Genomic DNA, 27,980 nt, shown 5'->3' on the forward strand with positions numbered 1-27,980 from the left:
TAGGATCATACTTAATGTATTTATATTTTTAGTAATAATAGAAGTGATTTTGATTAAAAGCAGAGAATTTTGTTGGCTGCTGTTACTTATGCTAATCTATAAGTATTCAAAAGTTGTCATAAATTCCAGAAAAAAACATGAAGCTTAATACAAATAAGAAATTAATACAAGAATCTAATGTGAAAATACATTATTTATATACACTATATTTTTCATATTTTGAAAGCGTATCATCCAGTCAAGAGGCAAAGTACATAGCTTAGATGATTAATTACATATACCAAAGAATGGACATCAAGATATAGTGTAAGAATGTTTATATACTGAAGCCTGTTTGGTAGTGAAAGCAAAGCACAAATACTAAAGAAAGTCTCTGAAATTACATCAAGATGATTAGGAGCTTCCAGAGTTCATTGCAATACAGCACTAAGAAATAGCTTCATTAACTCTACGATATAGAAAACCAACAATAATTTTGGATAGATATTTTTCACCATTATTCACTCAACCACATCATGCATTTTTGAAGACATGAGCATATTTCACTGGACGTTTCACACAGAATTAAATGCACATGTCAGTTAAACAGTCCTTAAAACATCTTTCGTCAAGTATAACTGAGATCAATTTTAGGTACAGCTGTCAGCTAAATAAAGAAATCAAAATTATTGACAGGGTTTACTTTGTAGTTCATGCAAGTTCATTTTCCATTGACTTTGCTGTCATCTGTGCATCGTTGCCGCTTCTCCTTTCCAGAACAGGTCTGTTCTCTTCCAACATCTCTCGGGCTGTAAGATGCCACCGTAGAGCCTCAGTATTCTTTCCAGTAAACAGATTCCTCTGGCTCAATAACACTTTTCTCTTGGTTTGTTTGATGAGGCCGAGGTCAGGAAACAAAAGGATTTTGTTCGCCCGATACTGGATATTGCACTGCTAGAGTTGCTTTCAGCAGTCTGTCCTGTTCTCCTGTTTCAAACTTAGATGAAATAAAAACACTCCCACCGTCATTCGCAGTCACATTCTCCTCACTGGTATTCTACAGCACTTTTCCACGCAAAATATGTTCTTCCCTGATATCAGTTTCCAGAAGTTCAGCAGAAGTTTTAATAATAAATGAAATGGGATCTATCTGGCCTGTACCAGGGGAAATGAAGGCTGTGCAGAACTTCAGACCTGGTTGGGTTTTTAGTTGCTTCCTCCCTTTTGTCACACGTTTCACAATGGAATGTAGACACCTCAGCCACCTTCTCCACCTTCAGCCCATGCAATTTTAAAGGCACTTTTAGGATCGTTACCTCCCCCTTATCACGGAAATACAAGCTTTCAGGAAAGAAGTAGAACAGACAGATAGGGGAGGAGACTATTTAGCTATCTCACCATAATCTGCCCACATTCAATGGTATCTGAACTCAGAGCTCCAGTGTGGGCACATGCTTCCAGTACAGCCCAGACAACAACACAGAGAGGCCCCAGTATGTACTTGTTATCTAACTCTCTGGGGTATCTGGTTTGCCAAGTACTTTTTAAAAAGGATGCATCCATCAGCAGTTATTTTCACACCATGAGTCCTTACCAACCAACTGCCTATTAGGAGAGACAGAACCAGACTTTCACCACAGTGGTGCACAAAATGAAATCTATAATAGTTTTAAACAATATTTTAACTGTATTGCCTATACTTTTGTTAAAAGACATAGCTTAATGCTAATTGAAAAAAACAGTCAAGGGCAATGCCACTAACCACAGCATTTGTTACCTTGCTTTAATGTTGTAAACATTTGAGAATAAAGAGCAATTACAATATAATACTTAGTTTCTCTTCACAAATACCATCTTGTTTTCCCATTACAGCTTAACAATGGATTACTGTGCTCTCGGCCGCAGGTAATCATTGATGATATCCTTCTATCAGCTAACTGCAAGCAAGCCCTATCCTTAAAATTCTTGCCAGGAGTTCTGGCCAGAGAAGCCTCTGTAGTAATCGTGCCAAGTTCAGCTTCGTGCTAACAGAACTGTGCAAGGCAGAATATGCACTGAGGAACAGTTACGTGGATCTCGGTAGAGATCACAGACAGACGTGTCCTTGGTCTGTACCTAGACAGCACAGGCATTATCACAGTGAGCTTCAGCAGCACCACTCATGCTTCCCACGGGCTAAGCGGCGGTCACCTCCCAGTCTGCTGATACAGTCAAGGACTCTGACAGCAAACCTCCTTTACGTTCAGCAAGCCTGCTACGCATCTGGACAATCTGCCATGTATATGCTTCTGCTGCGACATTCTCTTGTTCATGACGTGATCAGGATGAAACAAATTTAAATGAACAGCTACGATAACCCATAACTTCTAGCAAAGACGTGTTTTCCCATAGGCTTTTCATGACAAAACAGATTCATAATCTTACATTCCCCTGCAGGCAGAGACTTTCTGGCTGAAAAACATCCCTGGCTCCCAACTGGAGAAGCGGGCAGGAAGGAGAGGAGCATTTGAGTTCCCTTTTGTAACGTACTGTGTCCTTGTGTTAGTCTTGAGATCTGCAAAGTAGTTGGCTAATATGTCCTTTTAGACCGTCACCAGCTCCTCTAGCCCAAGATTTATGGTCTTTCTGCTTAATCTCTACAGTTGAAGTACTGATAACTTTTTATGTACATCTGTATAAAAAAATGGTGGATTAGTTAAAAATAATTTAATTTCTCAGAAATACATAGGCACGAGAGCAGCCTTTTGTCTTTCCCAAACCTTTCTTTTGACACACGTGCTAATGCATAGCATAAATATCTCAGAATTCAACATCATTAGAAATGTACTTTCTTCTCTTGTAAATTTTCAGACTGCTGTGCTGAATGGCATAGGCGGAATGTTATTTTAAGAGATGAAATGATCATACTCTGCAAAGCGGTTGTGTGGATGCATGAGAAAAAGCAAAAAAGCTGACTGATAACAATACCATTGCAGACAAAAGCTCAGGAAGGAATCCTTTTGTCAGATCCTCCCTGTAAAATAGGAGTACATTTTCCTGGATATGTATTATTGTATTATTAATTATTTATATATACATGTTATATTTCACCAATAGGAAAAGTAGGCAAGAATAAGGACAAAGAGTAAAAAGACCTTTAATTAGAGGTCACTGACAGACAAGTTTGATGACTCAGACAAAAGATGAGCAAGTTTATTTATTGCTAGGAAGAGGTTCTCATCTGTTTTGCATAGGTTAGAGCCATCCTTATAAAGTCCTTGGCCATTTTCCTGGGAATGTACAGCTGCTGCCATAAAGACTCTAGGTAGATGCCACACAAGTCTACCTATTTTAACTTTTTATGGCACTAGGACTCTACCTCATTTTGTTTCACAGTCTATATTTAATCATGAATCAACTCCATGGACTTCAGCAGAGTTCCTCTCACTTATACAAGAGATGGATATGAGTCATTCTGTTTGATTAAAATTCTGCTGTGACCTAGTCCTCCTGTAAGGAACACCTCTGAAGACATACATGAGGCCTGGAGTGTCCACTTCCATTCTGGCCCCTACAGATGTTTCTCTTCTGCTGCTTGGCCCTTGCCGCTCCCTGACAGCACTGATTAGGGACCAGTCACTGGTGGAACAACACCATGGTTACACCAAGGACAGTGAAAATGCTTGCAAAACTGATTCTGAATTGTATGCATGCTTGTATTTGCTGGGAATCCTTTAGAAAACAACCTTAGATTGGTCAGAAAGACACCCACATCTCCCAGCATTATGAAAGCAGCATCACACAGTGTCAGCCAACTGTAAGGCAGCGTATTTCTGGGATTCCTACAAACTGCTTAGCTGATAAACTATAGTCATGCTTTTGTCTTGTCGGAGCTAAGAAAAGACTGGGAGAAGTATCATTAGGCTTTAATGGAAAATTAAACTGGTTTGAGTAAATCAAGGCATTGTTATGGATAGCCTTTAACTGTCATGAAGTGGCTATGGGAGAAACATTGTTGGACAGATTTTTTTTTTACCATCATGATGAAGGCTGACAGTGCTAATGGAGTAGGCTGTGAGGAGAGAATAAAGGACTTAAGAGTCCTTTAGCCCATCGCAATAAATCTGCCTCTGACAGATGATGAACAGATGATCTCTAACTTCAAGAATTTATAATTTTGTATTTAATAATTAATGCTGTATTTAATAATTGTGTATTTAATAATTAATTGCATACTTATGACCTGCCCTGCTTGCATATGCAAACTGCGTAAAGTCAAATAATAATTCAAACTGCCAAGACAAGAACCTTTGCTTAAGTCTGACTTTAAAACACACCTGAAAGCAGTCAGTACCAGCTAGGATTTCTTAACTGCCAGGGGTGACAGGTATCTATTATTGATGGAAAAGATGAGCTGCAGCAGTACCATCTCTTCATATGGAAACACTGATCCACATTCCATTCATTTAGAATGAGATTTGCTCATATAAAATGAAAATGTCCTGCCCCAGCTGCTACAAATCTGAAACTAATGAGAAAGATTTTGCATTAAATTAATTCTGAAATTCTTCCCGTGACTATGATGATAGGATTTTGAGAGAACATATATCTATTTTATTTATTTTGGATGAAGACATGTTAAATCCTCTTCTGAAATATGAATTCCTACCCTGCCCAGACCACACACACACACACACTACTCTAGGGCAGTTACATTACTCAGAAATAGTTACCCTGGACTGAAAATACACAGAACAAAACCTATCAGTGAGAATAACTGTGTTTTATGATTAAAATCTAGAAGAAAAATGTAATGCGTCTTACACAGTTCTTCCTATATGATGATCTGGCAGGGATTTTAGTTTTCTGTCCTTAAATGTAAAGATACGAGTAAAAACAATTCTTAAATTTGGAATATTTTGATATTATAATACGTTGGGGTTGACTTACCTTAACACCAGTACAATTACATTTTCTGAATAACCTTATTTAACATCACTGTAAACATGGTGAAACAAGTTGTCAACTCAGCACAGATGACTTGCAAGACAAGGTGGAAATTCCCCAAAGGACTATGTTGTTCTTTTCCACTAAAGGAAAAATTCTGTCCTGGGAGCCAGTACCTGCAGGAGTTTCCTGAGGTTAAATACTTTATACCATTTTCGGAAGGAATAGCAGCACTGCAGGTAAGAACACAAGGTTCTAGCTCTCAGTTTCCACAGGAGTCTGTGGAACCTCACAGAGATCCTGCACTTCTGTAGGAGCTATAGGCCTTCCTGCTGCTCTTCTACTCCTACCTAGAAACACAGTTAAAAGTACCAGCTATCCACTATATATATTTGCATAACTGCATGCCTTTAAAAAGTTCCCAGTGTGGAAAAGGTATCAAAGAAAAAAGATGCAGCATATGGTCATTTTCTGGACCATTCTCCGCTGTGTGCCAGGAACAAGGTGAAACGCATTTATTTCTCCTCTAAAACCATAATCCCATGATAAAAATTTTTGCCAAATACATATCGATTCAAAGAGCTAATCTGCACTTTGAAAAACTAGATTTAGTCACTTATGTAATTCCTGCCCAGTTAGTCCTTCATAGTATCTTGAGATTCAATTCTTTATATTGGATCTAACTGCCAATAAACCAGTAGCAACGTATCCATATGTCAAAGAAGAAAATCCACAAATTCAATATACAGGATTATTTTTCTGTCTTAACAGTTCCATATTAGCAAATTGAATGCATTTCCTTGAATTTATTGAAGTGAAATGAAGGTGACCATAACTGTTACTATGCTAACTGATGTGCCTAAAGGTCCTAGCAAGGAGGGGGAACCTCTTCTTGGCCCTGTTGCCCTAGAAAGTCAACATTTCTTGCAAAGGTTTTCTGATCCTGAAAGTGCTATCTGAGTGCTCAAGTTATATTAATGGGATTTATTAATGTACTAAACAGGGAAAATGTGTAAGAGGGGAAAAGAAAACCGTATCATGTTAGTATTAAATTAATATCAAGATTCACCTGTTATGTTACTGGTAGCTGTCACTAGTAGTACGTGTTAAAAAATTTTAAGCAGAGCTATGTCTTGAACATTTAATTTAGTTCCTCCTCTATATTACATTTATGATATTCTAATCACCTTCAGACAGAGGCACTGCAAGGGTCAGTTGAGATGGTTCTTTGACATGACGTGTATAAAACAGGTATGCTATTGCAACTCTAACAATATTTGTATTCCACTTTTAATCAGGATTTCAATTACTTGTATTTAAAAGACATGTAGACATGGTGCTTAGGGACATAATTTAGTGGTGGACTTGGTAGTGTTAGGTTAACGGCTGGACTCGGTGATCTTAAGAGTCTTTTCCAACCTAAATGATTCCATGATTCTGTGGCTTGATTACAGCTAGTAGCTTTCCAGGATGGCTCAGCCTTACCTCTAGCAGTTACAAAGATTTACAGTAATTTTCTTGGATTGTATTAGTGTTTAAGCTAGCCAAGATGTCAAGAGTTTATCAGTGCACAGAAATAAAAGTTGCCCTGGGATGTCATGAAGGAGCACTGACTTGGGCAGAATTGTATTGTAAGTAGAATGCCTTAAATCAGGGCAATAAATTGAAGCTGTTTGATCTGTAAAACAGCTTTTATATAAGTGACGTACAACTATCTAGATTATAAATCTGTATGCAGCTCAGTGATATAGAACATATATCTTTAAAATACACAGGAAAATGTATATGAGGAAAAGGCTAAAGTGGCAAGTGTCAGCTAAAACATCATGTAATAGATTGACATTTAGCATTAATTAAAATGCAAGATAAAAAATTCTGCTTAAAAGATAATTACAGCAGAGCAAATATTTTAAAGGCTGCTCTCCTTTAAGCACTTGAATGGATATTCATATGAAATTAGAAGTAAAAATGAGTACTCAGTTAAAATACATGGGCAAATTGTCACCTCTCATTACATTATTATATAAAACAAATTAGCAGGCTCCAATAGTTTCACAATTATGTCATAGCTTTCATAAGTCCTAGATTTTTTTAACTGCTATGGATGTCTATAGAATATTATTCATGCTAGGCAGCTGTATGTCAACTTTAGTGGACAAGACAAAAACCTAAACAATTTTACTGTATTAAAGTAAAATTATTAAAATTAATTAATTTTGTTGCATTTGTCATTGTGTAAGATTTCAAGTATTTTTAATGGGTACAACCAGTTTTAAAAAATATATCCAATAAAAGAAAAATAATACCAGCTTTCTCTCATGGATGAGGAATTCAATCTTTTTATCTTGTTAAAAACAAGATTCCAAATAACTATGTTTATTTGTCCCTAAAAAAAATTACGACTCTCTCAAATGTCAGTTTATATTTGATAGTACAGGACTGACCTGACTTTAATGAAGAATGATATTTTGTATTAGATACAAAACTAATTGCACATTACAAAACAATAGATGTGACTATTTCCTACTTTATCATAGCTTTTCAAATATAATCCTTTTCAAATATTAGGAAAATAAGCTTATTCATCTGAAAGATGGTTGGTCTCAGCCTTTACAATAGCCCAGCTTACACGTTCTTATAGCAACAATATAAATGTTCTCTATAAAAAAATGACTCATGATTAATAAATCAGACAAAATCAAGATGCTTTGGTCCAAGACTCTATAGCCATACGCAGTTATGCATATTATAGAGGTTCTATCACATGAAACTGATTTTAAATCCAATCTCCAGTGATCTAAACATCTATTGCCTTCTGAAGTAAATAGAAAAATCAGTGCTGACAGCATGAAGTTACTTTGAAAATAGATTTAACCTGTACTCACCCTGCAGGTTTATACCTCTTTGGGATTTATCTTCTTTCGAGGCAATGCCCAGGAAAATAGGATAGACTTGGTATTATAGTCCCAGACAGGCAGGCATCCCATGAAATAACAGTTTTTACATCTCTTTCTTCCGTAACTGAAGACAGGGAATTCCATGTTCCTAGTGCTAAGTGAAGACAGTATTTCCTCCCATACCAAAATCAGTCCTGTACCGAAATCAGTTAGACCCGATTCTGAGAGTAGGGATGCATTTCTGTAAAGGTGCAGGACAAAAAAATAGATATGATGAGAGGTTTAAAAGCAATACTTTCCCCTCTCAATAATTAGGGCATCAATATACCATTAAATGTATTTACCAAAGACAAAGCCAGAGTGTAAGAATGTTGACCTAAAATGCCCTTAAACTGACAAAGATTCAGTTTGTAGCACAGAGGATGCTGAGGCAGGTTCATATGCACCAAGTGTTATTAGCAGGGGCAACTCCTCGCAGCTGATACCGTATGTTCTCTCACGTTGAGTGTTGCTTTTTGGGAAGGGGAAAGTGGAGGAGAGGGAGAAAAACAGTTCCTAGTGGCCAGCTGAGGGAAGAAAGGATGGCAGACCCTCTGATGCACATCCCCCCCGGACGGCTGGTACTACCCACCATCCCGCTTTCCCCGCAGCAATGCCCCAGGTGGACGCGGGACCTGCCCCGGGTCCTGTCGGTTGTTTCTGCGTAGGGTGTTGTCATCCCTGGTTTGGGTGTGCGTTGAGTGATGTGTGCTGACTGGTTGGTAAGCGTTGTGCAGTCGGTCATAGGTCTTCTTGGGTCAGCCGGCCGCTACGACCAAGGGGTGGGAGACAGGGGTGTGGAGGGGTGGGTCAGTCTTGGCCAGTTCTGGTTGCTCCCCCAGGACAACCCGCCACCACCACAGCAGCAGGTTGGCTGGGGTGAGGCCGTGGGAATAACAGCGTGAGAACAACCATCGTGGGGCACCGAGGGGAAAGGACGGAGGCTGCGGTGCAACTCGGGGGCAGGACCACACAGCTGGGAGGGAAAGGCAGGGTCCAGAAGGGCCAACAGGAGACCTTAGCAATAGAAAGGAGAAGGTACCTAAGGCACTGTGCAAGGCACTAGGGAACACAGATCATGTAAAATAACACAAGTCCAAAATCTCTCTCCACATTGCTGCACATTCTAAGGCTATAAGCATGAAACTTTTTTACATCTGCCTTACATAATATAATATATACAAACTAAACTCCACAAACCACCCATGTCATCCTCTCCTTCACTGAATTCACACATTCCATTCACAATCATCCTACCACACCCCTCCCAACATAAGGCAGAGATGTACCCTCTTTCTGCCTACCTATGCTACAGCCAACAGGACATGGCCCTGTTGGAACAGGTCCAGAGGAGGCCATGAAGATGATCAGGGGGCTGGAGCACCTACCTCCCTTATGAGAACAGGCTGAGAGAGTTGGGGTTTTTCAGCCTGGAGAAGAGAAGGCTCCAGGGAGACTTTACAGCAGCCTTCCAGTACTTACAGGGGGCTACAGGAAAGGTGGGGAGGGACTCTGTCAGGGAGCATAGTGGTAGGACAGGGGATAACGGTTTTAAACTGAAAGAGGGTAGCTTTAGATTAGATCTAAGGAAGAAATTATATACTGTGAGGGTGGTGAGGTGCTGGCCCAGGGTGCCCAGAGCAGCTGTGGCTGCCCCCTCCCTGGAAGGGTTCAAGGCCAGGTTGGACGGGGCTGGGAGCCCCCTGGGCTGGGGGAAGGGGGCCCTGCCCGGGGCAGGGGGGGTGGGACTAGGTGGTCTTTAAGGTCCCTTCAACCCAAACCATTCTATGATTCTGTAATTCTACCCAGGATACACTATGTTGCCATTTTTTCCTAGATTGAGCAAATTTAATACCTTTACTCAGAAACATAAAGAACATGTAACACCCATCTGACTCTTCTAAATATACTGTCCTGGAAACATAAAAAATATCAACGTGATTTTGTAGCCGATTTAAACTCAAGCAATATCCCTGATGCAAACACCATCCATGGTGTACACAGCAAACATATGGCAAGACTCTACCCTATACTTTCTCTGCTCTGAGTCTTATGTACCTCTTAAATCAGAGACTATATATTTTTGTTTAGGAGGTCTTAATGGAACTTTCTTCCATTATTTTTATACACTTTTGGAATCCTTGAATCACTCTTTGAATCTAAACTTTTGGTCTCTGCATCAGCCTGTGATGATGATTTTGTAGTTAAATTATACACATTGTGAAAAGGTATGCTTTGAATGTTGTTTTGAACTTGCTGTTCGGTATTGTTATCTACTGTCACCAAGTTCTTATATCATGAGAAGAAAAGTAAGAATTATTGTTGTCATGCATGGGAGTTTTTTTATTTTTTACTACCCAGTCATCTGTCATGCAAGCTAAAGTGTCCTGATCTGTTTTCACAATCTGTTCCACACTTTGAATCAACTTTGTCATCCTTTTCTATATCTTTTCTAATACCCTTTTTGAGATGAAGGAACCAGAAATGCATAATGTGTTCAAGCCCATTTAAAATACACCTCCAGACTTGATCAGATAAGTCAGAAAAGATGCAAACATCACTGAAAACAAATAAGTAATTCCACCTTTCTTAATCTCTTCTAAAGTTTCATGTATATTCTAATAGTCTCCTCTTCAGGCACAATATAAAAGGTAATTTTCCAGTAGAAATTAAACTGAAACTGGCAATAATTTTGTCTTTCTTCCCTCTCCCTCACCCGATATTTTCTTTTTTGTGACAGATTGGTGCTCCTTAATAAAATAGCAGAATTTAAAACAATTCCTTGTTCAATAAAACAGAGGTAAAGAGTTAACAAGCAGTTTCAGTTTTGTTTCTTAATCTCATGTTAGTACACTAAATTAATGTACTTCAGAAAACTAAAAAATTGCCATGAGACACTTCAAGTTGGATGACCTATGTGTCAAAACATTAGCCCAATATTTGAGGTGCCAGAGTTTGTTTATATTCTGCATCAAAGATTTTCTATATAACTTGTAATAATTCATGTGGAGACAAAATCCCACAGGAATTCAGGGCCTGCCTCCCGTAGGATCTGGTCTGAATCACCGTGTGTACATCTATATTATCCCATAGGGCAGAGGGTGGGGTAACGGCCAGAATACTTCTTTTCTCTGCCCAGCTCAGTACTTGGCCTGTAACCACTTTGTGCAAAGGATGAGGCAGCCTGAGCTCTGGCTACCTACAGACCCTAACTGTCCGTGCCACAGGCGATGTAGGGCCACTGCAACTTCCACACTAGCCACAGACTGGTGGGCTGACGTGTCCCTTCTTGATCAGTCACAAGATGCACTGAAAAGGGCTGTTGCTGGATGTTGTGCAGGACTCAGCCAGGACGCAGTGATGCCAGCATATTTGAGTGCGCTTGGGGTTGCATTGAGGCCTAGCCTAGTTCTACTTTGTCTCCCAGTCTGCCCTACAGTTTACCTGGGGCAGGGTTCAGCTTGATCAAACTTTAGGTACCTACAGTGGAAATGTCTGCATATCGACAGGTGTCTACAGTTCAGTTGAATCAACAAGACAGTATGGTCAAGCACATGCAGAGGACAATTTATTTCATCCCAAAGGAAACACATTTGGTCAACTGAAAGCTTCCCTGAGTTCTCTGCCTGAACTAACTAGCTCTCCATTGACAATAGTAGGAGTTCAGAGAGTTTGTTCAGGTGGAGATTCTTACAGTGCAGACACTTAAACTTAGAGCAAGTCAAACCGCACACCTAGATTTCATGCCATGGTGTACATTTGCATTTAAATAATATGGAAATTCTGAGCTAAAATCAAGATTTAGAACAACACATGAAATGCACCATGCATGTTTGCTCTCAGTTTCATGTGGCAAGTGAGGACAAAAGTGCTGTTCTAAGACAAAATAAATTCCAGGCAATGGAACAAAAAAACCCCAAAATATTGTGGACGATTAGAGTACCTCTTATAGATAAAAGGGACAAATATTTCAGAAAGTTATTTAAATTTCTAGTGTATTTTCTTAGTCTTTGCATGTTAAATAAGAGCTCATATAATGCAGATTTGGATGAACACTATTGGTTAGCATTTATCAATTTTTCTATTAAAAGCCTATTCTTAGGCAGCTACCATAGAATCTAATATGACGGTATTCTTGATTGCCACAGCTAGGAGAAACAAAGCTAGCAGTCTAGCAAATTTTGATGTATTCTTGAAAGAATTCTTAGTATAATATCCTGTGTTAGTGCTGGTTAAACCCTTATTTATATCCTTTAGCCCATGTTCTTGTAACAAGATACTGAAGAGACAGCACTTTTTCGTCCGTTGCTTTCTTGTCTAATGCCAAGTGGGAGACACCAAGGTTTATCATCTAAGGTTTTAAGTTTTAATGGCTAATCCTGTTAGAAATTGAGTGCTGTTTCACCCCTGAAACTGTTCTAATTCTAAATCCAAAATACAAGAGTATGATTCAAATGGTTTGCTCAAGAGAATGTTTATTAAAAGACTGAAAATCTTATTAATTTAGAAGAAACAGTAAGCAAAATACACCTATTCTGCACTCCACAACCATTGAGTAGGTAGTTAAAAATTTAGGTAATTCATAGCACAAAAATATTTATCTTACTTCCCTGCGTCTTTCTCCTGGTGGTCTATCAATTAAAAACCCAGTCTGTTAGGCAACTTTCAGACTTAGTATTCTGATCCCCTAGGACATCTAGTATCAACCAAAAGAATAGCCTGTGGTATCCAAGGACCCTCATATCCCAGTCCTTTATACTCTGTGAATAATGTTGAAGAAGTAGTTGTGAGAGACCTCATCATCACATCAAGGATGTCAATCAAAGACTCTTCAGAATTTCACTAATGCAATGTTGACTAAGAAATACCATTTGGGTGAGGAAAAAGGTGTCCAGATCTTTTTTTATCACTGTGTCTTTTGCATTCTTGCCCATCTCTCAGGGTCCTCTCTGTTCTTCTATAAGCTCTGGACAAGTTTCCCAGTTTCCCCTCTATAAATCAAAGGTTTTAGGGGCCTTTTTGATCTTGCCTGCACCTGGATGAGCATAAAAGAGTAAATGTTTTGGATCCTGATTTGCATGTCAGCTATTCCAGAATGACGTATCAGACAGTATCAAGTTCACTCTGCCTTTGAAGCAACAGGATTTGAATTTTTTTCATAGTTTAACTAGATATGAACTGACAGACTAAAGTCTATCTGTCAGAGCAGGGCAATGGTTAGTATATAAAGATATTAGACCTCTTCTTCTTTGTGCTTGGAGTGTCTGGCCTGATTTGCTTTAAGAATTCCTTCCAGCAGGGCCTTAGCTGAATCAGCACGTACAGGTGTGCCTGACTTCCTTCTGTGTCACGCTGGAGCTTCGCTGGGAATAGCAGTTCCTGGTCCTGCTTTTTCAGGCAATCATTACAGAGTTACTCCTTTCCAGATTGTCTGTGTGAGAGGACAGAGCTCAAGAAAACGAGAGACTGGCTCTCACAAAGACTAGGCTAATTACAATTCTGACCTCTCCTGATTTCTTGTAGCCTTCACTGGCTACAGTGTGGGCTTCAGGCTGCTGTGTCCCATGCTCAAGCCCAGCAACTTCAGCCCTTCTAACATGTATTTAGTTCCTCCAGTTTGCTTTTCTCTGGAAGATAAGACAGAAGTACACATAATCCTTAGAATGTGTGAGTAATGGACCATAGTGGGAAAGGAAGTATGTAACAGAAAAGTAGATTTTAACCTAATGAAGATTTTGCATAAATGATAGGTATCTTCCCACATGAGGATACTTCTGGTCTACATATTTTCTACATCTTTCAGACCCTCCTCCTGCTAAGACGCCTAAGGGTCTGGGCAACATAATCAGCTTTCTTAGCACATAAACCAATTACCTCCCTATCAATGTAGACCAACAGGGCACTGGATGAGCATTAACCCACAATGAAGTCAGTAATTACACTAGTAGCTCTTTTGCTTTTCTTTATTAAAACTAGGCATATTTAGTTATAGCAAAGAATACTTATTAAGTTGTTAGTTGTTTAAGCCAAAGTGCAAACAGACATAAAAATCTGATTAAATTCCAGGCAAGGATTGTTGCCTTCAGTTTCTTGAAGTGTCTCAGCCTTGTATGACATCAGTTTAAACCTGGTAAACATAATAATCATACCCAACTGAGAGAGGAATGATGTGGAAAAGTCATAAAAGTTTAAATTACAGCCAAAAAAAATGAAAGGAAAAGTCTCAAGAGTATGCAGAGCAGTGTATTCACTGTATATTCTACTCTCAGTTTCCTGGCCCTACCAGTATATTTTTAAATTGGTTTCACAAACCTGTAGTTTGGCTGAACAAGTAGAAATATCTGAACTGAATTCAGTGGTCTCATTTTAGTCAAACATGGTTGAAATTAAGCCACACACATGAAACACAACAAAAATTTGTGGGTTTGGTACATCTGGACTTGTGGATTCGACATGAGGCACTACAAAACAAGTTACCTTGAAGGAAATGGTCCCCTAATAATCATAGAATCATAGAAACATTTTGCTTGGAAGAGACTCTTAACATCATTGAGTCTAACTGTTAACGTAACACTACCAAGTCCACCACTAACTTTGTCTCTAAGTGCCACGTCTACATGTATTTTAAATACCTCCAGGGATGGTGACTGCCCCAAGTCCCTGGGCAGCCTGTTCCAGTGCTTGATAACCCTTTCAGTAAAGAAATTTTTCCTAATATCCAATCTAAACCTCCCCTGACACAATTTGAGGCTGCTTCCTCTTGTCCTGTTGCTTGTTACTTGGGAGAAGGGGCTGACACCCACCTCACTACAGCCTCCTTTCAGGCAGTTGTAGAGAGAGATAAGGTCTCCCCTGAGCCTCCTTTTCTCCAGGCTAAACAACCCCAGTTCCCTCAGCCGCTCCTCACAGGACTTGTGCTCCAGACCCTTCACCAGCTTCGTTGCCCTTCTTTGGACACGCTCCAGCACCTCAGTGTCTTTATTGTAGTGAGGGGCCCAAAACTGAACACAATATTCGAGGTGTGGTCTCACCAGTGCCAAGTACAGGGGGACAATCTCTTCCCTCGTTCTGCTGGCCACACTATTTCTGACACAAGCCAGGATGCTATCAGCCTTTTTGGCCACCTGGACACACTGCTGGCTCATATTCAGCTGGCTGTCGACCAACACCCCCTCATCCTGTTTTGTCAAGCAGCTTTCCATCCACTCTTCCCCAATCCTGTAGCGTTGCAGGGATTGTTGTGACCCAAGTGCAGGACCCAACAGTTGTTCTTGTTGGACCTCGTACAGTTGGCCTTGGCCCATCGATCCAGCCTGTCCAGATCCCTCTGTAGCGCATTTCTACTCTCAAGCCTAGTCTCAAGCTGAATCTCATGCAGCTCAACACTCCCACCCAATTTGGTGTAATCTGCAAATTTACTGAGGGTGCACTCGACCCCCTCATGCAGATCAGTGGTAAAGATATTTAACAGAAGTGGCCCTGGTCCTGAGCCCTGGATAACACCACTTGTGACCTGCTGCCAACTGGATTTAACCATTCACCACAACTCTTTGGGACCAGACATCCAACCAGTTTTTAACCCAGATTTTAATCCTTTCTTGAACATTAATATCTAGGTTATTAGAGAATACAGAATATGTGAAAGTTGCAGCTATATACTTAGCCTGAAATCTTTAGAAATGGTAGAAGCAAAACTGGATGCACATATTTCTAGAACAATGGAATCACTGACAGACAAACTGAGATGAGCAGAAATAGGCATGCTTTCTAAAGTTGCAGAGAAAGGAAAAGAATATTCCTTTACATTTATACATTTGCTATGTTCTTATATAGAAAAATAACTTCTTAAATATATTTCTTCTGGAAAATAATGCTTTTAAGATTGCCTTCTCTATTCTCTGAAATCTTTCCTGAATCAGAGATTTTTATGAAGGAAAGGACCTGAAATAAGATGGCAGACAAAAACTCACCACAATGAAAGTGAGATCAGAGGTTGAAAAAACATGTATATTCCTGATCATCCTGTCTTCTTCAGGAAGACTGGCACCTCCACTCTTCAGAGAACAAGTTACTTTCAGCTCTTTGTATCTCTAGTTCCAATCACTCGCAAAACCTTGGTATCTTCACATATGGAAGCAAGGTAAAAGCTTGTAAAAGCAAGGAAATTTTGTTTGTCTCTTATCTGTATGCTATAATAGTCTTATCTGACAGCCAACATGCTATTTAACTGCTTGTCATTACACCCGTCTCTTCTAAACAGGACTAACATATTCCTTTTGGACAAAGCACGGTAGCATTTTCCACTGATCTTTCTGCCCTGCTAATATCATGCATGATTAATACAACTCCATTTGTATTCCTATAATATTATTCCAGAACTGACTCTTTCCCTCTTTACTGGCCCTGATATATAGATGTAATTTTTAATCTGCATTTGGACTCTTCTGGTCACATGAGAATCATCACAACTTCAGCATCAAATTTTCTAGCATACAATATCAATCCTGATGGCGTGCTATAAATCATATTAGCACAAAGAATGTTTTTTCCAGGGACTGGAAGTGTCTACTAAATGCCAGGAGACTGGTTTCCTTTCATCAGAGATTTAGTTTCAGTAAGTGATTTTGTAAAACTGGCCAAGTCCTTTAAAGTTTCGTTGAGCTTGTATTCCTGGCTCTGTAATGCTTCTCAGGGCTGTGAAGTCAAACTAAGAGCATCCTAGAAAGTCACTCAATTTCTTTGTCTACTGTGGAGAAAGATTTTTGTCTATAATCCTTTTTCACAAATAGGACCAAAATGGTAATTTGAAGCACTTCTGGAGTCTCCTTTCTTACCTAACAATTCAGATGATTTAGCTAATACAAAAGATGACTTCTACTGGGCAGATTTAGGGAAGTCAAGCTATTTTTTGACATCTAATTGCCTATATTTCCGCTTCACCTCCCATTTCAGTTTACCACTGTAGATTAGGACAGGCTAAGACTTTCTTCACCTGTTGAATAGAAGCTGAGATATAATGTAGCACAGCATCTGACATACTCTGCAGCTGCTACAGCTGGAGTCCCCTGCCTCCCCCTTGTCAGGTTGGTGCTAAATCCTGTCCTGAAACAGATCATAAAAATGTAATCTGGGTGTGATTGGCATCAAATTATGACATTGTTTATACCTACCTATCAGAAACAATACATCCACAGAGTTTTAAATATGACATATAAGTCAGAAGAGTGCTATTATGCTGCTTTACAGCTATTTACCCCTTACCATTAAACCCATGCTAAGTAACTGAAGTCTGCAGGGACACACCTCCCTGTTTGCAAAGAAGTGCTGTGCAATTCCAGGCTGTTTTGATTTTATGATATAAATGTCAAAGACACAAAACCTCAAGCATGATAAATCAGTTGCCTCATATGTGCCTACGTCAGATGTATGAACAATCCACTCAGATCTGAGGGGAATCCATGCCAAAATTTCTAGCTTTTAATAAAAAAGCCTTGGCAGCCTATCAGTACAGGAAAAATAACATGCAAGTTTATTGAAAAAGGAAAGGATATTTCCTCAGAAAGCACTTTTTTTACCTTAGTCATGGAGGAAATTTCATTGTCTTCACCTTTTCCTGGCAAACTTAGCAGGCTACATAAAAAAGAGACAACACGTTAGGTTTTGTCAATAGTGGCTGCAACACCTGGAAACTGTATATAGTGCAGGATGTTATGCAGAACCATATCACTGTATTACAAAAGGAGGAAAATTGCTGGGCAAAAAGGAAGCACAGTTATTCTTTCTCAGTGAAAATAATACTTAAGTAAAAGCAGCAATATCTACTTCAAGTAATAGTGCTTGTGTATTTGGAATAAGAGCATTTTAGAAATGTAATAAAAGTAGGGTGGTCTCATGCTATCTGCTCTTTGCTATTCTTTGTCCACTAATTAATATAAAATTAAAATCTTGGCTTCTAGACTAGTCTTTCTAGTGCATTTGTATAATATTATTGGCATATACAGCACCTCAATACTTCTTTAGGCCTTTGAACATAATGATAGTTTTATTACTAAATGCATTATTCAGTAAAGCTATTTTTATAGTACTTTGTTTGTGATGAACATGAGAATAAACCAACTCAATACTCATATTTCTATCAGTTTCCAATTTCATGCAGTAAAAAAGCCCAACCATGCTTTCACTGTACAATAAAATGGTTCTTAAAAAAAAAAAATCCCATCAGAGTACTTCACTGATTTTGTTGAAGTACAATTACCTGTTTACTTTCTGTAAAAACACAGCTAAATATGTCCTGCTGATACCAGCAGATGCACAGCCATGAGATAAAATTTTGTTTGTTTGCTTTTTAAAATTTTCTGAGTGTAATATAGTATTCCCACAGCCTTCTCGTGCCTGCTGAGTATGAGACTGAATAGAAAGTACTATGACTTAACAAATGCTTTTATTATCCAGGGTTTCAGTGCCATTAAGGGCTTGTCTAAAAACTAGAGAGCTGTAATGGGGCCATCCAAATTCTCTTTACACTCGCTAGCTTGGGTACTGGCAGCAGTCTAGTCATGTACCTCAGACAACATATGCTGATTCTTGACTAAAATTAGCTTATATGTCCCATAACTCTAACACTTAAGGGATATGTAACATAATGTAATAATACAGTTTCAGCTACATTATTCCAATTCTTTCTTAGCAGCAAGTTCTTCTTTATGAATAGTGTAATGCATATGTATATGCATTGCATCATCCTGTATATACGCCATATACATATATGTGTGTAATGCATCAGCCGCTGGGTTATGCATTATTAGAAAGGTGTCGTGATTTTTTATCACCATGTGTGTGTATATACAGTGACTAGTACTAACTGGCCTCGCTGTAATCAAAATGTTAAACAGAAAAAAGGAGTTTGTATGCATGTGGCTGTGTACACACTTACAAATAATTAGGTCAGGAATTAATTCATAAAATAAAAAGCTATCAAATACCCATCCCTCCTCTGCTCCATCTCCTCCCTTCCTCTCATCTCTGTTCTCTCTGTCTAGCAGTTACCCAAGTCTTGGTCACATTTTTTTCATAAGGCTTTGTTTCTGGCTCTACCATCACCACCTTTCACCCTCCAAGCAGCTCCTTGGAAACCCAAGAAGCCATTCAGACTGATAATGTGTGCTGAACCTTAGGAGCAAATTCACTTCAGTTACACCCATGCCAGCCCACTGACATCAATGGGGCTACACAATAGCAGGTGAAGATGGGAAGAGGGCCTAAGGGCTAAGTATTTCAAGGAAGGAATCCCTGACTCATGACCTTAAAGTATGAAAGCCTTTATAAATCACTTCTCTCACTATTGAATTCTTCCCTTAGTATCTTGTCTTTGATGAGTAGCCTAAGCCACCTCCTCTTTCCAAAGTGGGAGGGAGGACACAGCAAGGAAGAGCAGAAGAAGCTGACATTTCCCTTACTCCCTTCTCTAAGCAATATGGAAAACTATGGCAAAAGTTTGAAATTGCTCTTTGCTCATGTACTTCTCAGTTTAGGGGAGGCAAAGTCGTCGCTAATTGATAGAATTCAACTTCAACAGCAGCACAAAGACATCCAGTTATAAATCAATGCCCATTATATGACTCCTTCTGCCATGATGATTAGTTCTAGAAATGTCACACATACACATACACTTCCCAGCTCAGATGCGTCAGGGCAGGCCTGTGTGATTCAGGACAGCACTCATCCTTCACGTGGCTTCAAATTACAGCTGTATCTCCACGTATAGGAAAATTTAGCTACATACATCTTTCTGCAGTAACACTGAAGATCATTTGTAATGGTGGCCTAATTTGAGGCAGTGAACTGCTAGTAAACAATTATTTTAGGAAGCAAAAGAAAGAGGCATACACAAGACGTAAGATAGTTTGTATTCTCTCCTCTCACCTGGGGATGTTAAAGCACTGGTGGTGGAGGATACAAATCATGCACTTGTCACACTTTGGCCCTTCCTTTCCAGCACCAGCCAGCTCTGCAGAAGCAGTAGTATCTTAACGGAGCAAAGCAATGACAGCTTTGCCTGTCTTAAAATCAGTCAACACTGAATGGCTGCTGCTGGTCTGTCCTAGTATACATGTCTATTTATAGAGCATCAAATACCATTGCTGACACTTAATCATAGTATTTAGCTTACTACAAGATATATCCCTCTTAAATGGTTGCTGGTAGTATTATCCACCTCCACTTTAAGTTCACTACTATTAAGCATCAGTTCCCCTGGAATAATTCCCAGCTAAGGACATTTTATTCTGTCCCACATTTCTGGACACTAGAAGGTCACATCCTCTCTTTCAGCAGCTTCTGCCTGGGCCCAGCAGAGACTTTCACTTGCTGACAGGGTGGTAACTGATTTCCCTTGCCAGGACAGCCTACTCCAGCAAACAGACATCTCGGGTTAGAATCAGTGTAAACACAAAGTCAGGAAAAGCTTTGGCTTGCTGAACCAGAACTTAAGCCCAGTTACACAGAAGCATGAGCTTCCTCAGAGCAAGTCATCTTAATCTGCACAGACTTAACATCTCAGAAGAAACCGGTGCTTTGCAAACCACAGCCTCTTGATAATATCTGTCCCTCTCCAGTTTTTTTGCGCTGTGTAGACGTTGTTGACTGGCTCTCCTTCCTACACAGCTGTAAGTCATGTGGGTTTCCTGCTTTCAGAACTGACAGCTTTGGGAAGTATCATGACAAGGCATGGATGTTGTCACCACCATTTATTAATCCTTTTCTAATTAGCATGGAATCCATACGCCCTTTATGTGATATAAAGTAAGACATGAAAAAAACAAAGTTCCAGTACAACAAAAGCACGCATACTCTGTGGGAGCAAGCCACTTTCATAGTCATACAAATCTACCTCCATACTCTCAGTGACCTACGCAAATTTCCCCTCGCTTATAAAATTTGTGAAGAGACCAGAAGATCTGTGTCACTTCCTAGATTTGCCAGTTAATACTTCTGTCCACAGAGAATACTAGCCTCTGTATCAGTCTGGCTCACCTTCTTGCTCCCCTACACAAGATTTAAATGAGCAGAATGTCATAAGAGAACATGGAATTCAAAATTCTGTAATTACAGATAATACAGAGATATTTAACAAGACTATACTCTGGAAAGATAGACAATTAAAACTCTAATATAATATTTAGTTTTCGCTTTTTATGCAACTCTAATTTTTATTTTTATAAGCCCTTTCATAAGGACGTAAACATTTGTGTTAGTGCATCTCTGTTCTTCCTAGAATTATTGCCTACTTAACTAACATAATTTCTAGTAATATATAAATTACAAGTTGGAATAAACTTGTAACTGCAACTTTACTGAAATTAAAAGCAAACTCCTGTAGGAAAATAAAGCAATGGCTGTGGCCATTATACATTTCACAGCAAGTGACATGATGGAATTGAATGTTGTCATGGTTGAAAGCTCCAGGAATCTCATGCACTTCATTGAGTCTGTCTGCAAAACGCTAAGTTTTACCATGTTCCCTCACAGCAAGATTCCCAGTCCACACAATGTTCATCATGCCAAGCCTCTGCAGTGCTCACGAAGATGAGCCAGACGTAGCTGCAGTAAGGGAAAACATAGCAGCATCTTAAAGAACCACTTCTCAATCCAATAAACTGTGGCCATAGAAGCAGATTTTAATACTTGTTGCCTGCACATGAAAAAGCCGTGTATAAAGCATTAATATTGAAAACATCACCAAAAAATATTTGGAAAACATTTCTTGGAATACTAGTAGTTGTGCTAATCTGAGAGAAAATGCTGATGCCTTTTGGACAAAGGAAATGGAAGAGGGGCGGTCTGCATCACTGTCATCTGGGATTTACCTACAGGAAAGAAAAGAGCATGGCCCATATCCATCCTAATTCCATCCCAGTGCCTGAGGGGGGGGGGGTCACCAGGGGGCCTGGAGGGGTGAAGGAAGGACTTCCTCCCAGACACCCTCCTCCTGCCACCTCTCCAGCTGCGCTGTGCCCACTCTTCGTGGGTGGGCACGCAGCTGCCAGGCGTGCCGGGGAGGGAGGGGAAGAGCAGAACGACGCAAAGGTCCGCGGCCGCTCTCCGTGGGACCAGTCAGGTTGCCCTGGACTGCAGTGCTGTGTCCCTTCCTCAGGAATTTGTCCTTCAGCTGGTTGTAACTTTCAATCTGGAAAATCTGATGACTGTATCACTGCATCATCTTTATCTAAGCAAAAGGTTCATTTTTGTAGTGTTTAATATTTCTGGTACTTTATGTATTGATTTGTAACTACTCATGCTTCCTAAATAAACAGTTATAAAACAAATTGAACACAGTCAGGAGAAAAAGCAGATATTCTTGAGAAACCTGAACCACAGCTTTTTTGAAGCCCAGAATGCTGATGCTGCTATATTTAGTGCCTTATTTGGTGGGAAAGAACAAATCACTAAAAGATTTCTTCCAGCTTCGATTGAATGCTACATCAGAACAAAAATAATTCTACAGATGACATTAAAGTAGCCAGAAAGTGATATCCTTTTTATTTACTATCCTTTTGGAAGATCAGCTGCTTGCTTTTATTGGCTAGAAAATAGTGTCAAAAAGAGTTTCCTAACCTGGATGTATGTTACCATGAATACTAGTTGTATTAACTTGGAAATTATTGCTAAAAAGTATTTGCTAACCTGGAAGTATGTTATGACAAATACTAGTTGAACTAACTAGTCTATCTGGTTATTATTGTGGAATATGACAGGAATTTCCATTTTTTTAAAAAAGTAATCTCTTTTTTCTTGATATCTGGACGGGGGAGGAAAGCAGCTTCGAGACATGCAATTTATTTGGAATTTGACACTTTCACAGTGTAGAGCTATTACACAGTTAGACAGGCTGATCAGAACAATGAAAAAGGTGAAAAAAATAGATATAAAGGTGGGAATTAGACCTGTGAAGTACTACCAAAAATAAAATGAAATAGCAAAACAATGTTCTGTCTCTTTAAGATACTAAAAATAAACCACAATACTTTCCTCATCTAGATCGTGATACTGCACTCAGCTCCTCAGTCACAGGAGTCTGACTGCGGGGAGTTCATTGCCGGATCAAGGCACTGAAGTGTAAAATAGAGACATAAGGCATGACTAACATTAATGCAGAACCAAAGCAAAGAGCACACAAAGTTCACACAGCAGCAAGGACAGAATATTATTCACAACACCTATAGATTCCAGCACTTACCATTCTTCTGCTTATTCACTGCTCATTTGTACTTTTTTTCCTCTTCAGTTGTGCATGGCTGACACTAATGAGGTTTGTCACTGTTCCAGCAACAAACATCTCTGAAGGTACTTGTGCATCATGTTTGAATGGGAAAGCAGGTGAGTTAACAAGGAAGTAAACAGAAGATCACAGTAGTAACCATAGCAGCCAACACCATGTTGTCCTAGAAGAAGCTTCCTCTAGTGGAGGCTGGGCTTCCTTTTAATGTGTTTAATAACACCGTTTCACAGGGATGGAGCAAGTCTCCCAAATGGTCCACGTGACAGGACCATCTACTGTTTTGTGTCCCTAGTAAGACATCCCTGAATGCTGCACCTTTCCTGATGAAAAGGACTAATTTGCAGCAGCCAAGGGCTGGATCCCTTGCAAAGATGTATTATCACTAATGATCAAAATTTCCCTGTGATTCATGAAGTTACACATACACAGGTAATGCAGATGAACAAATCTTGTTTGTAATTGCAGAGAACTGTCTGAGCTGGCAGAAGATTGCAGCCAAATTATTTTAACTGATGTGCTTTTATTCGATCATGTCGGATACTTAGAAGCCAAATTCTGTTCTTTTAGGGACTTTTGTTAAGAAACTATGTAACAAAGGTCACCTTTGTTAGCAAGGATGTGGGAATTACATCTTGTCATAATGACAGTGCATTTAGCTTTTGAGTACAACAGACTTTATGCATTATTGCCAGAGGTTAGAAACAGAGAGGTCAAAGAGTCAGAAATATGTCTTATTTTCACATGTACTTGCTAGAAAAAACAGATCTAGACAAAGAATGTCAAGCAAAAGTGAAGTGATCTTCAATCTCCAGTGCTTAATTCTCTGTTCTTTGGGCCACTCCTAATAAAATCATCACCACAGCAGTTTGATGCTGGCCATTTTTGCTTACCATGCTTTGGCCATGCTTACCATGGCAGGTAAGGCACCTCAGAGTACCACAATAACTGTTAATTACATTCCTCTTCAAATGAAGTACATCCAGCACAAACACCGGGCAGTGAAATGTTTTTAACATAAAACAAAAGACTTCAAAATTAGTGTCGGTATCTCTTTTCACAAACGATATTCAGAAAGATCTGAGAAAATACTATTTGCAATAGATCAAAGCACAAACATCTGTTCCACTGAGGGAATAATTTCCCTTGTTAATACAAATTAACCAGTTTAAATATATGGTATAGACACAAGAAAGAGAAGAAGTTGTTCTTTTGATTAGCTTTTCAGAAATACAATAGAGGGAGAGACACAATTAAGAAGTGATATATTTGTAGGGGAAAAGCCAGGAACACTGCAGGATAAGCAATTTCACTCAAAAGCATACACTGGTTTCTCAAGCAGATGAGCTGCTTGCAATTAATGGCTTTTCAATCTCTGTTGTTTCCCTCTCCTCGCACTGTTCTCACATATGCCCAAGTCAACTCTTACCACTTACAGGTTTTTAAAGAAGTATTTAGTCACTTTGTCCAGAGCTACTAGAGGTACACAGTCACCAACATAATAGGAAGCAGGAATCTAAATATTTGTTAAAAATCTTAAAATCTAGGACTCTAGTGCCTCTGATGTCTACCATATTATTGATGTATACTGTATCAACATTGCGCCTATGATAATTGTGGAACTTTGCTGGTTCCCAGCTTTAAATCCTGCCCTTCCCACCTTCCAAAGCTGAGGTGGACTAAACCACAGAGTACCACTACCTCAAGAAAAGAATTCAGCGTGTAGTGAGCTACTGCCCTTGGAGCAGTCTCTCAGCATTTTCACTACAATTACAAAACAAGGTAACTCAGTAAGGATTGCAAAGTAGCAGAAAGTACAGCTGTACATAGGAAGAATAAATCTTTTGCACACTAGCATATTAACCTCGATGTCTAATGCTATTTAAACAATGAGTGGGATGTTTCAAGCAGAGCTGTACTGGTATGGTAAGTAAATCAGAAGGGGTGTGAGATTCTGTGGTAACTAGTAAGATCTAGAACATTTGGTAATTCAGCTGGGCAGGTAGGAGTAGGCTGAGAGGCTAGTAATGGATCAGAAGGAATCATTCAGTAAGAACAGGAAGGAGAAATGGAAAGCAATAGAACAGAAGGTCTAATCTGCAGTCAGAAAAGCAGCAAGAAATTTAGAAAAGACAGCTAGGTCATACGAGGTAGAGACAGCATACAGGTAATTTTAGGGATTTATTTTTAAAATGAGAAATGAGGAGTGTAATAAATGTGATGGCATATTCAAAGACAAAGACGATTAGTTTAATAAATTGCTTAAAAGTGAAATATTGCATAACAGGCAGAACAGATCCATGACTGATATGATCAAGGTTCATTTGGCTCAACTGTTAAGTCACAATGTGACCTTTAGCAAGTCACTTCAGGCTAGATCCAATAAAGGGCTCAGGCACCTTAAGCCTGACTTGGGCAGATTTGAGATACCCAAGTCTAGAAGTATGACCTAAACACCTTGCTCCATTGCGCATTAACCCTGGAGGAGCTTGTCACTCCAAAAAGGTGTATCTATCTGCTGTTCAGTTCTCTCTGCACAAACACCGCTCAGTCGGCAAGGGCGTGCCGTGTTAACTTTTGGTGGCCTACCAGTGCTCTTTTCTGGGCTGCACGTTTAGGTTTCCTTTTTTTTTTGTGGAAATACGGGCACAAAAGACAACTAATGCAGACTGGGATTTCACCTCAATAGTGCCCAGAATATAGCTGTGATCCTTTTATTTCTTTTTCTTGGCAGCGTAGTGCCACAGGTTCAACGAGAAGGGCAGAAAAATGGTTCAGCTTAGCTTGAGCAGTAGCCTAGAAATGGCAAATACGAATCTGAGCACGCGTGTCCCTTCCCCCTGTCCTGGACTGAAAGAGTCAATGAGAACAGGAGCCGTGGTCCCCGTTTCCCCTTAGAGAATACAGCCAACCTTTGCATCCACGTGGGACCTACACCCACGAGTGGGCTCCAGGCTCTGGGTTTGTGGAAAATGTTTCCTGCAGCCCCGCCTTGCTTACCTGAGCTGAGGAGACAGCAAGGAGCTGAGAAATATCCCCATGACGATGGTGCTCAGCACTGAGCTGTTGTTAACTGTGAAGAGCCTGTCGGGTGAACCTCCTTCCCTTCAAAGCACCAAGTAGCGTGGGCACCGCACGCAAATTCTCTAGTGGAGACACGGTACAGATATTGTAGGTTTTAACCTGTAGGAGTAATAACCTGCTTTTATGAAGAAACGGCACTTAATTATGTGGAAAATATATTGCAGTATTTGGATTAAACTACTGAAAGTATTGAGAGAAATAAAACTTCAAAAAAAAGCAAATTTCTGTATAATTTGAAAATTTGCTTTCATTCAAAATCTGGGTAAGAAGCAATGTCATTAAAGACACTGGATTGATTAAATGGCACAGTTTAACTAAAAGTGGACTAACTCATAAAAAGATTACAAAATGTGAATAATCCACAGATTCTTTGAAAACGGAATGGCTGGACAGAGAAGTATCCTAAAAACCAACTAAAACAATTTGCTGTTTCAGCTTTGCAGTCTGTGTATGTGACATTATCACTTTATGTTCATGAATTAGGTTCTTCTAAGTTTTTTGTAATAAACAACTTTCCTAAAGACTGATGATACGCACAATTAATATTATTTTAATATGTCATCGATTATGCAAATAAACAGACAGGAAAGTAGTTGTGTGTTAACTCATGCAGAATTGCTAATTTTGAGAATAATTCCTGTTGTTTCATAGCTCTTGTAATTCTTTTTCCCTTTCAGTTTCAGTGATAATTTCTCGTAAGTGAAATGTAAGTACAAAAAGCTGTGTTGCAGAAGTGTCAGGTCTGTAAGTAGAAGCATGAAAATGGGAGGTGCTGCAAAAGGAATATAAATCATTAGTAGTAACCAAGATGTAGAAAATGAGGTTTTAGACCAACATCACTTTAGAGTTCGAATAGCAACATTAGCTTGACCACACTGCACTTACAGTGCATTATACATTTTGCAATCTAACCAGTAATGAAAAATGCTGAACATATATAATGCATCTAAATTAAAGGTGACCTGTAAAGAATCAGTCATATGTCCTTCCTCTTAGTATTTAGGTGATGATCTCAAATTGTGTAATCTCTTATTTTTTCCACCTGTTAGTTGTATTAGAAATTCGGGTACTCTTTGGGTTAGAAGATTTTATGGTGTCCAGATAACTGGATCGTGACAACATGAAAATCAAAGGAGCAAAAGTTGCTTAGTTTTGGCCATGAGCCGGGCAGTAAAGAAGGGAATGGATTTGCATAAGTATAAATTGCTTTGGATTTTGTTTGCTTGTGTTAAAATTCTTTTAGTGAAAGATTGAATTTTATTAAATTAAGAAATTTAAATTCATTTTGGAAAAAGTATTTAAAGTCTCAGTTTTATATTAAGTCCTACAGAGTAATACACAAATTATCTGAGACTACTTACAGGATTCCTGCAAACTTGAGCGACTCCTTTGGTCTGAATAGAATGAAAACACAGCGGTTGAGGAAAACAAAGGCCTTGAAAGGTGTTCTTTCAGGTATCTTAAAAAAAAAAAAATAAGTTACGCTCCTACTTTGTGCACATTTTTGCTGGCTTCTGCTTATCCTTTCACTTACAAGTCTTTTCTACTGTTTCCGGGCTTTATTAATGGGCTGCACCCACTGACCAGCGATTTCACTGTTTCTGCTGCGCTTTGCAAACGGGAGAAGTTTCCACCTGTCCCGGGTGCAGACACAGTGTCCCGTCCCGTCCCGTCCCCCCCCCCCCCCCCGCTCCGGGCACCGACGGGCGGCCCGCCCGCCCCGCAGCGCCCCGGAAGGGCGCGGCGGCCGCTCCCGGTTACCCGCTGCCTCCTCATCGCCC

General features: G+C 39.5%; 1 long non-coding RNA gene across 3 annotated transcripts; it reads right to left on the bottom strand.

Moving 5' to 3' along the window:
• Window positions 1-180: 180 nt before the first annotated feature.
• On the bottom strand, window positions 181-27,850 carry LOC116962655. 3 transcript variants are annotated; one of them, XR_004407718.2, is made up of 8 exons: window positions 27,734-27,850; window positions 27,561-27,658; window positions 26,116-26,261; window positions 17,417-17,471; window positions 15,812-15,988; window positions 8,147-8,858; window positions 7,791-8,043; window positions 181-2,650 (listed from the first exon to the last, which is right to left on the bottom strand). It is a non-coding gene; the product is annotated as an uncharacterized LOC116962655 (long non-coding RNA). The 3 variants fall into 3 exon arrangements; XR_004407719.2 differs by having other exon boundaries at window positions 7,791-8,858; window positions 15,812-15,962; XR_004407717.2 differs by having other exon boundaries at window positions 7,791-8,858.
• Window positions 27,851-27,980: the final 130 nt, after the last annotated feature.

The sequence above is a fragment of the Tyto alba genome, unplaced genomic scaffold, assembly GCF_018691265.1.
Source record: "Tyto alba isolate M040663 unplaced genomic scaffold, T.alba_DEE_v4.0 Super-Scaffold_45, whole genome shotgun sequence".
NCBI classification, from domain to species: Eukaryota; Metazoa; Chordata; class Aves; order Strigiformes; family Tytonidae; genus Tyto; species Tyto alba.